We start from the raw sequence: 10,040 nt of genomic DNA on the forward strand, positions 1-10,040 counted from the left end.
TCTCCCCTCCCATTGTAGTGCCTCTTACGTACTTCCGGGTTGAAAAAAGTGTGGGGGCCCAAAGTGATGGCACCTTATGTATTCCTTTGTATGGTGCACAAAAAGTGTGGGGGCCCGGGCCCCCACGGCCCCCACGGCTGCGCCGCCCCTGCAAGACCCACACAACCACTAGTGCATTTTGAGTGTGTTTTGATTAGAGGGAAGATACATAGTTAATCCCAATGTTGCAAAGCGTTAAATTGGTCCATCTTGACACGGATTGTTTCGAATGATGCTTGAAGAATGATTTTCCTCAAAAATGATATTTTAGCAACAACAATAACAGCAAGAGAGAAAGATACAAGCAGCTGTCCATCAATATAGGATGCGTACGTAAAGACCGGTATCATTACATTTTGAATGTCACTGTGACAAATCATGTAATGTCACGTGGGCATACCGAGATACATTGTACTGAAGTCACGTGACTTTGATGATGCCTATCTTAATTGCATATAGGCCTACGACACACCATGTCATTTCAATAGTTCTAACTTTTTGAGGTTAATCATCCTTCAAAAAAAAAAGCTGACAGAAACCTAGTCTATGGTACTCTATAGGATCACTTTTTGAGTGCATTGAAACAAGTTGAGTGAAGAATGTTTCAACAAGACGCCGTAATTCTCATATATAACTCTTACTGAGAATTCTGACGTCTAGGTGATACGTCAATATTACAATATGGACAATTATATTACTATGGTACCTGATGGTTCAGTGTATGTGGTTGGGTCTCTATATGACCATTGGTCGTTTTCATCAAAGATGTATGAATGAATGACGAGCGAGAGCAATGTTTAGCCAATATGAATTCGTAAATCATTATGGGTCATGCGAGATGAAATATTGAGAGAATTTGTTTTAGTGTCTATTATATCTTGTCTGGTCTCTTTAAAATACGTGAAAAGAAACAAATTCATCATCGATGAAATACCGCAGTTTGAATTAAATCATTTATTTTCTAATAACTTTAAGGTAATTCCTTCTACGAAAGAGTAAATTTGCCCTATCTGTATTTTTGGAAAATGTATCCTTTTTGGTCTTATTGTTCGACGGGAGGATTTTATTTTTCTTGCTTCGTATTTTCATTTGCCTTCCTTTTTTTCATCCAGTCCGTCCGATATTATTTATTTTTAGCTGCTTCCTGGAAGTACTCTCTCCTTTTCTAACGAAGACTGAAATATCACTTTCAAATCAATTCATTTCCTTTTCCGTGATTCGTTTGCCGTTTTTAGATCTGAAATGTTAGGCTTTGCTGTTAGAACATAAGAATATAACTATATTTCCCTCATGAAGAAAGGTGTGTCTATACCTACGATTACATCTTTTTCGAGTGTAAGTAGATTTAGAATTCGCAGTGTGTGTATATAGAAACTTTGAGGATTGTCTTTTTTTTTTCAAATAATTATTATATCACAAACAATATTTTAGCTGAAAGCAAGAGAATATGTAGAGGGGTGAAGGTTGAGGTATGAATTTTCTTCAATTTTCTCCCTCTACGAATTAAATTTGTAAGATCACAACTGCTGATCTATAATCTAACAAACATGTCGAGGAAAAAAGCAGTAGATGACAGGTTAGAGTCCCGTGATTCCTTTTTTACGACATGTTTGTTAAATTATAGATCAGCAGTTGGGATCTTTCAAATTTCATTTGTAGAGGGAGACAAATTAAAGAAAATTCACACCTCAATCATGTCAATATTTTAGCTGTAATATTTTGTCAATTACTGAGTCGGTGGTCCGATATCATGCTTAATCATCTGCATTGTAAATAATGTGCATATCAAAGGCAAATTCTGAAGAGAATAAGTACCGATACATATAGTGTTGAAAGTAATGTTTTCTTAAGTAAGCTTTTGTCTACTCTTTGAGAGATTCTCTCTTTTTTTTTTCGGCTGTATGTTTTGGAGTGAGTTTGTGTTCCTTCATTTTAAGCTACTATGTTGTATATTGTGAATATTCGGTAGGTTAGAGTACACCGACATATCCGCTTTGTGTAATTACTCCACAAGTGGGCTCTGTTGTATAAAAGTTGAGATCAGACATAAGTCAGAAAATAGTCAGAAAATCAGACATAAATCTTTGAATTCTCAATTCTGATGGGCTGATACCTGACTTGCCTTTGATTTCGGACTTAATATGTTTGACTGTATCTTTTTATGCAACAGGGCCCAGGTCAGTGCCAGGTCATCTGTATTATAATATGACCTTGGCTCGTCAGAGTCATCTACGTTACATAATGGATGCCACTGGCCAAGGTCGACTGGCACAGGTATACTCAGTATATACTACGCCCTCAACGTTCGTGAATGTATTAATTGTAACTGTGGCACATAAGTGACAACAAGTCAGTTCGCAGTTTTTCGATGTATTTCGTGATGTATTTTGAATTCAGATTACGACTTATCACGTGACATCCCGCGGTATATCATAGTGACTGTGAATGCAGTTTTAATGGGAGGAAAATGTAAATGCCTTCAATGCAAAACAATGAAATGGATGCTTCCCCAAGTGTTAATATAGACGGGCCATTCTGGTCGTCTGGTCTACGCAAGTTCATTCTCTGTTTGAAAATGAAATCCATAAATTGTTCAATCGGGAAAGTAATGCATCATGATGCTTAAAAAAAAACAGTGAAGTTCAAAACCAAGTATAATATAAAAAAAGTAGGAAATGCACTTGCTCTAATAACGAACTGGCTTTAAATCATGTTATTCTATTTCTTCCAAGCAATACGACTCAGTGTTACTCTTGAGTCTCAACTCTACTCTCATTACAGCTCTTTCATTGTAAATACATGTAACTTTCTCTTGGTAGAAAATTCAAACGAAAAATCAGTACTCATTAATATTCTGTCTTTCTTTCAATAAAGCAACTCGATATATCAGAAGAAATAATTCTATTCATTAATATTATATCATCTTTCTTACACATTTGCCTGGTTGTGTTTGCGATTGATTGGATTTTTACAGTACATTCTTGATTAAATCAGTCTATTTTGATGATCAACATAATTGTGTGTACTTTTGTTGAGGAGTGGAATCTTTGTTCAATTTGAGGAATGAAAGAACGAAAGAAAGGATGAGAGAACACGACTGCAAATGAAGAGCTGTAAGTTCCGCATGCACACTTTGTATTTATGTATTTTTCGATCATTTGAGAAACAAAAAAAGAAATAGTTGAGTTATATACATTTTTTGTTCGTGAACTTCAAACGATATAGCAATGTCAATATGCAAGAAACTGATATTCAAAGAGCTGAAAATCCCTGCTGCAGGCAGTGAGGATGCATTATTTACAGGCATTATACAGTTGCTATATGCCATCTGACTCAAAGATTAAAAGTCGGTGGTCTTTTCTACGGTTCGACAATAACTATTACAGCTTGTAAAATAGGGAAGAAAAACAAATAATGGGTCTCATAAGCATACTAGGGATTTTTTGTTAAATACATAATTCCCGGTAGGTCAAAAGCATTGAGAAAAGAGAGCCAATGCACTACGTTTAGATTATACATCGTAGGTGCCTTTAGTCGTCATAATAGTTTACATTTATTATCATGATAATTATCATATTGGGTACGATATAACACTTTGTTATCTATAATGCTGATTTATAGAAGTTGCCAACATAAAGATAAGCTCACACGCTTCCCAACATATGAATACATGATGAGATTTTTACGTACATGTGTATAACTTTGATAATAAAGAAAGATTGATACGATAAATAGATAGATAGACAGTGAGAGACATAGAGGGAGAGAGAGATACATCGAATGTTGACTGACTTATCTGTATACCAAGGGCTGTTTTTGTCTGGCGGCCCTTTCGGGCCACTAAAATCTGAAATCTGAAATTTTGGTTTCCAGAAATAGAAGCAAAAGTAACAATCCAATATAAAGAACGATGGGGCCACCAAATTTACCGCTAATGTCGAGCTCCAATATACCTATCAATGTTTCTTCCAGTCGGTTCATTTTCTTCCTTTCACGCAAATCCGCATTTTCTTTCCTCCTTCTCCTCCTCTTCCTCCTCCTCTTCATCCTTCTAATTTTCTGATTTTTTTTTTCGCTGCTGCTTCATATTCTTTCTTATATCTTTACTCTTTCTTCTTACTCTTGATCTTCCTTCCCTTACTATAACTCTCTGGTAGCATTGTATGGACCAGCATCACCACTGTGAATCTGCTTTCATAGTGAAAACTAATGCCAAGTAACACGCAGGCCCTACGTATCTATATCAAATGTTATTTCCTATTATCAGCTGGGGGAAGTGAACGGGGTGGGACAGCGAAGCGACGGACCAGGCTACCGGTGTGTCGCAGCGCAATGGCGATAATTGACGGAAACCGACACGGATTTGTACAATGTCAAGTTCGGCTGACCTCTTTGCTTGTCGACAATTGACGAAAGTTTCCGGTGGATCCCTCGGGGTGACAGAGGATTGAGAAATACGTGCGGGTTGATCCACTTACCTTTAGGTCTCCGAAGACTTGCCTGGAACCTCATCTTCCATTCAAAAAAAAAAAAAAAAGAGAAGAAGAAGAAAGTTAGATATAGCAATGTCGCAATTTTGATGTCCCTGTAATCAGATAATCATTATTTAGCATACCCGTTGTATGAGCGTATTTTTGTGTTTACCATAATGTCATGTTTGTTTATTTGTTTGTTTTTGTCAGATATGTATGTGTGCTTGTCTTTGTGTTTGCACCGTGTGTGTGTGTGTGTGTGTGTGTGTGTGTGACTTTTTTTTTGTATTCATACATTGCTGGATTGTATATTGTGTTTATACACTCAAGATGAATGTTTTTGTTATGTGAAATAATAGAAATCAAATACAGATTACTGAAAAACAAAAAAGTGTGTGTGTGTGTGTGTGTGTGTGTGCGTGCGTGCGTGAATGTAAAATATGGAGATCATATTTTTTATGGTGACGTAGTGCTAAATAAGCTGTTTACATACTCTGACATTTAACATCAGATCGATCAAGTTTTTACCCCGTGTTATGGACCCCTTTTTACATTAAAAGAGGGTTCAAAGAAAGTCTCTTTAAAAAGTCAGAACTGACAAACTTTGTCTCATTCCTCTCAGCATCAAATTCATATCTCATTCTTTTTATTGGTTAAAAAAACACAAATCACAAAAATAAGTATGAACAATCGAACAATCTCATCACACAACGTGAACATTGATAACCAAAAGTTTGTTAAAATGGTCATGATTAACTTCGGGTTGTTAAAACAATACCCTGACACACATGGACTACTACTAGGTAGTAGTTACTAATAAATAACGATTGGTATATAAAAACAAAGAAAAACATTTCTAAAAAAACCAACCCTCACACCACCCTTAAAAAAAAAGATAATAAAGAGGCAGAAGTATGACTTCGATATCCTTTCGCTTGCAATGTTCTGTAACTTCAACCAATCAAAGGAAGGATTATTGCTTTGGAATTTGCAAATTATGAGTAAGTACAAATTACATATTATATCATATGAATATATCATTTGCAACGCCGAACATTTATTATATTTCTAAAAAGAGGGGGGTTGAGTGCAAAATGATGACTTCTGACCAAACAAATAAGATCGTGTCAGTGGCTGACGTTGGCTTCTTCTTTCTAGACAAATTGTTACATAAAAATAAACATATCCTGAGACAAACCAGTGAGTTGTTTAGTCACATGCCTACACACATGCAGGAACGACACTCTCTTAGAACAAGTTATATAACTTTCACCAAGTTACGGAAGCCATTTTATTGACTCGTTTAGTTTTGCGCAGAAGGACACAATTCCTTTTCACATAATCACATGTTTTATTCCACGGAAGAAAAATCACAAACTCATTCATTCGCGGCTCTCATATTTTGCTTTGGGAAAAGCGTGAACTTTGACGCAATACTTCATCTCTTCGTTAAGAAATAATTTGTGCATGATATAGCTGCCCTTGCAAAGACATGCTGTGATAACGTTCAATAACTAGTGTGGTACTAGATCTTTGGCATGTTTGGCCAGTGAGATAGAGTCGCGCAACGTGCAAAGAGACAGCAAGGACTGAATGTTCGTTCTTGTTGTTTTTCCTCTTTTTCCACAAGGCCATTTACGAAACAAGTGTGGGCTGGCCGAATTCCTGCAGTCACAAGGTACTGCGGTACACGAGTGCTACGTGACAGTACTCCCTGACTTCCATTTAGTTTCAGATAAAAAGTAGTCACTTTTCGGCAGCACGTCGGGGATTACAGTCGGGAAAACACGGAGAGAGCTATAGGACCTTGGCAACTGAGCACCCGGTATACCACGCTTGTTTCGCTTCCCTGTATGTACCGGAGAGCTAAACTAGGAGAACCAGTAAGTATACCATTTGTTTTGGGGTCGAGAATAGCTTTATGTCGCTCCTCCCTCTCTCTTATTGTATCCGCTTGCTGTTTCGATGAACTTTCTGTGACATTTTACAGTAGGAAGACCCAGTTATGGCAAACGCGATATGCTCCACCGGACTGACAGACCCTCTGCACCGTACCGCACGCTTATCGGAGGGGCTTGTCGCGATATCACTGCAGCGAGTGCAGACGTAAGCAGAATATACCGACCCTATAGCTACCCGTTCGTGTGCGGGTAGATCGAACTCATTGTTAGGTATCTTTTATAAGTATGCACGATTTACCGAGGTAAATGAGCTCCTTGGATTTACCCAATTTGAACTGTGAATATTTGTTGCCATGTGACGGACGCCGAGAGAATATGAAAAGGGTAATCGCAGTAGCCCAAAGAAACTAGTGCAAGGGAAGCATGTAAGTCAATTGACAGTGGGCTCTGAAGATGGACAGATACTTGATCTTGATGGGCATAAACTCCGGGAAGCCAAGCCAATCAAACGAGACACTTAAAGTAAAACTGTTTGTTTTTTTCAATACTTGGGATTGGTTCCCAGGGCGAAAATCCAATTGAATTGCCATATTGATAATGGTTTAATACGGATCTATAGGCGTCAAATGACAGTTAAGGGATATCAGAACACAAAGTAAAATAAAGTAAGTAAGTAAAATATAGTTTATGTATTTTAAGTTTATTATTCTGGAAGGATTAACGTATTTACCTCTTCTTCTTTTTTTAATCAAACAGTTACGTTTGGTGGTAGGCCTACGTAGTGTTGTGTCGATTACGACAGTCTCTTTGCTTTTGTTTATTGCAGATGTACTACATAATCTCCTCTATCTGATGTGTCATTTTGTGATAAGAGGGCTTCGGTGGTCACGGTTAGATCGTTGTTCTTGTACCCTGGGCCAGTGCATGCGGAAGAGAACTTGCATCTGTTAAATCTCATTTATATCTGAAAGAGTTCCCTCCTCGCACTACAACTATGGGGGACGGTTAGAGGGTGATTCCATTGAGGGTGATGCAGCTACTCTGTTGATAGCAATTGTAAAATATATAGCAATTGATATACATGTATTTTTTGTCGTGATATACGTATATACAGTTATATTGTCTAAGGGCATATTGTGTACACGACTTGCATGCAATAGGAAGTAATTAAGACCTTGGCATTTTTATACATTTCCTGAGCGTTATTTCACTGATTCAACACTATTGGAAATTATCTCATATTGGAAAAAAAAAAGTTTAACAGTTTAAAAATCACCATGCACGATTGTGATATTACACCTACACCAAACAATGAACTCGACTCAGCCATGCCCTGACTATGACTGATAAATCACGTTGATAACATTAGATGAAGGCAAATGAATCTAAACAGTGATAGTGATGATAACATTGGTATGCCATTTTATGCGATAAGGGTGGCTAGTCTTTCCAAGCCAGTCGTCAAATGCTATAATGAAAGGAAACTGCCATCCAATGTCATGGGTCGGTGTGAATATCGTCGACTCATTATGTAATATGAAGGGGAAATCGAGAAAGAGAGATAGGTACCCCCGGTATGATTACAGCAGGTGGATGGGAGTCATCGACCCTATTCTCGAGGTCACAATCATGTCATCGTATCTAGGAAGCACCAACATAAAAAGAGACATTCTGAGATGCTGGTGACACTGCTATTGCTTTGTTGTCATGCTCGTTTGACACGAGATGCTAATTTTCTTTTTGTTTAAAGTTTCATTCACGATGATAAGTTTGAAAAGCAGAGCGATACATCAAGAAGATACAGTTGGCTCTCTTGTCCCTGTGTCAATAGTGTTCAATAAGTCCACTCACTTACGTTTGGTTCTATCCTGTCCTCCTGAGAATGTTGAATATAATACTGGCAAGTAAAATGAAGAATTAGGTGCTTTGCTCTAATCCTAACCGAGTTAAAATGATGAATTTCACAAGAATGTTTATAGGTCTCCTCCTGGACATTTTGCTAGAAGGCGGCATATAATAATTTTCAAAATAGATTTGGAAAGATGTACTTTCTAGAGAACTGCAGAATGATGCTTGTGCGCGCTATGATGTTCTTCTACCAATGTTTATTCAAGGTGATGTCGTCTGCTCTCTGCTATATACGTTAAAACCACAGCTCCGTTGAACCTCAAGTTACTTTCAAAGGAAGAATTGTGGCCTGAACTTTTGCGATGACATTAATAGCGCCGCGGGTAGTCTATAAAGAGTCATGAATAGTGGAAGTGCAGCGGAGACGAAAAACGAATTTGAAAGGTCATTCCCAAGTCATTGACATGACTTCTCGTCTCTAACCTGTGCATGATTGCCATTCCATATACCTATGTTTCAGTCTCTTCTCAGAGATTAACCAATCTAGACAACACGGAGCAAGAAAGTACAACAGTCGCCATGGTAACAACAAAATGATCTCCGAAATGCGTAATATTAATATGTGGAAGTAACTTAAGCCTTTATTTAGCGAAAATCGGCGAAATTTCAACGTCACATAACTTTCTCTATTTTATGTTCCGTTTTATTGAAACTAACCGTAGTCTCTGTTAAAACTAATTTTATCTCTCTTTTTTTAATTCAAACCAACTTGAACACGCTGTAGAATTGCGCTTTAAGGAAATATGACATTTGAATAATGACATTGTTTCGCACGAATTTTTTTTTTTATTCTAACGTAATACATGATGATTTTGTTGCGAGCACTTTGAATGCCTCAATTCAAGTTTGCTTTCACTTTTCACACATTTACTTTTCCGACACAACATAACATACATTCACTTTTCTCAAGCAAAAGAATAATGTACAGATAGATGGTAGATGATACATCTATTGTTATTTGAAGAAAGTTTGTTGCCCGCTTGGACGCCTGGTTTCCTCAGGGGAAATATACTTCTTCTGGATAAAGAAGAAGGGGGAGAGGGGAGGTGGTTGATCGAAGGAGATGAAAATAGATATTAAGAAGTGTGAGGGAAACAAAAGAAAAGAAAGGATGCGATAAATAACACGAGAACGAGACGATTGTGGGGGCACTGCGGCATAGTGGATAAGACTCAAGACTCCAAATCGGATGACCCGAGTTCGATTCCCGTTCAGTGCTTACGTCCTTGGATGAGATGTTTTTTTTTACCACCATGTCCTTCTCGACCCAGGTGTATAAAATTAATGAGACCCTTTTAAATGGCAGGACCCTCTGATAGAGCAGTGGCAACACTGAAGAGGCTACCCTGGATAAAGAATACCTTATTATTTGTTATTAATTATTATTATTATTATTATTATTATTATTATTATTATTATTATTATTATTATTTTCTACTACTATTAGTATTAGTAGTACTCTCTAAAAAAATCGAGTGAAAATTTTCACTCTTGAAGGAGTGAATACAAAAAAGAGTGAATTTTGAGTGAAAATGTTCATTTTCACTCGTTTTAGAGTAACGTCAGGGATCACTCCAAAATCTTCGAGTGACCCCTGAGGTCACTCCAAAATGAGTGAAAATGAAAATTTTTCACTTGAAATTCACTCCAATTCCACTCTAAATTCACTCTTTTTTGTATTCACTCCTTCAAGAGTGAAAATTTTCACTCGATTTTTTTT

This window comes from Diadema setosum, chromosome 18 (genome assembly GCF_964275005.1).
Source record: "Diadema setosum chromosome 18, eeDiaSeto1, whole genome shotgun sequence".
In the NCBI taxonomy this organism is placed as follows: domain Eukaryota; kingdom Metazoa; phylum Echinodermata; class Echinoidea; order Diadematoida; family Diadematidae; genus Diadema; species Diadema setosum.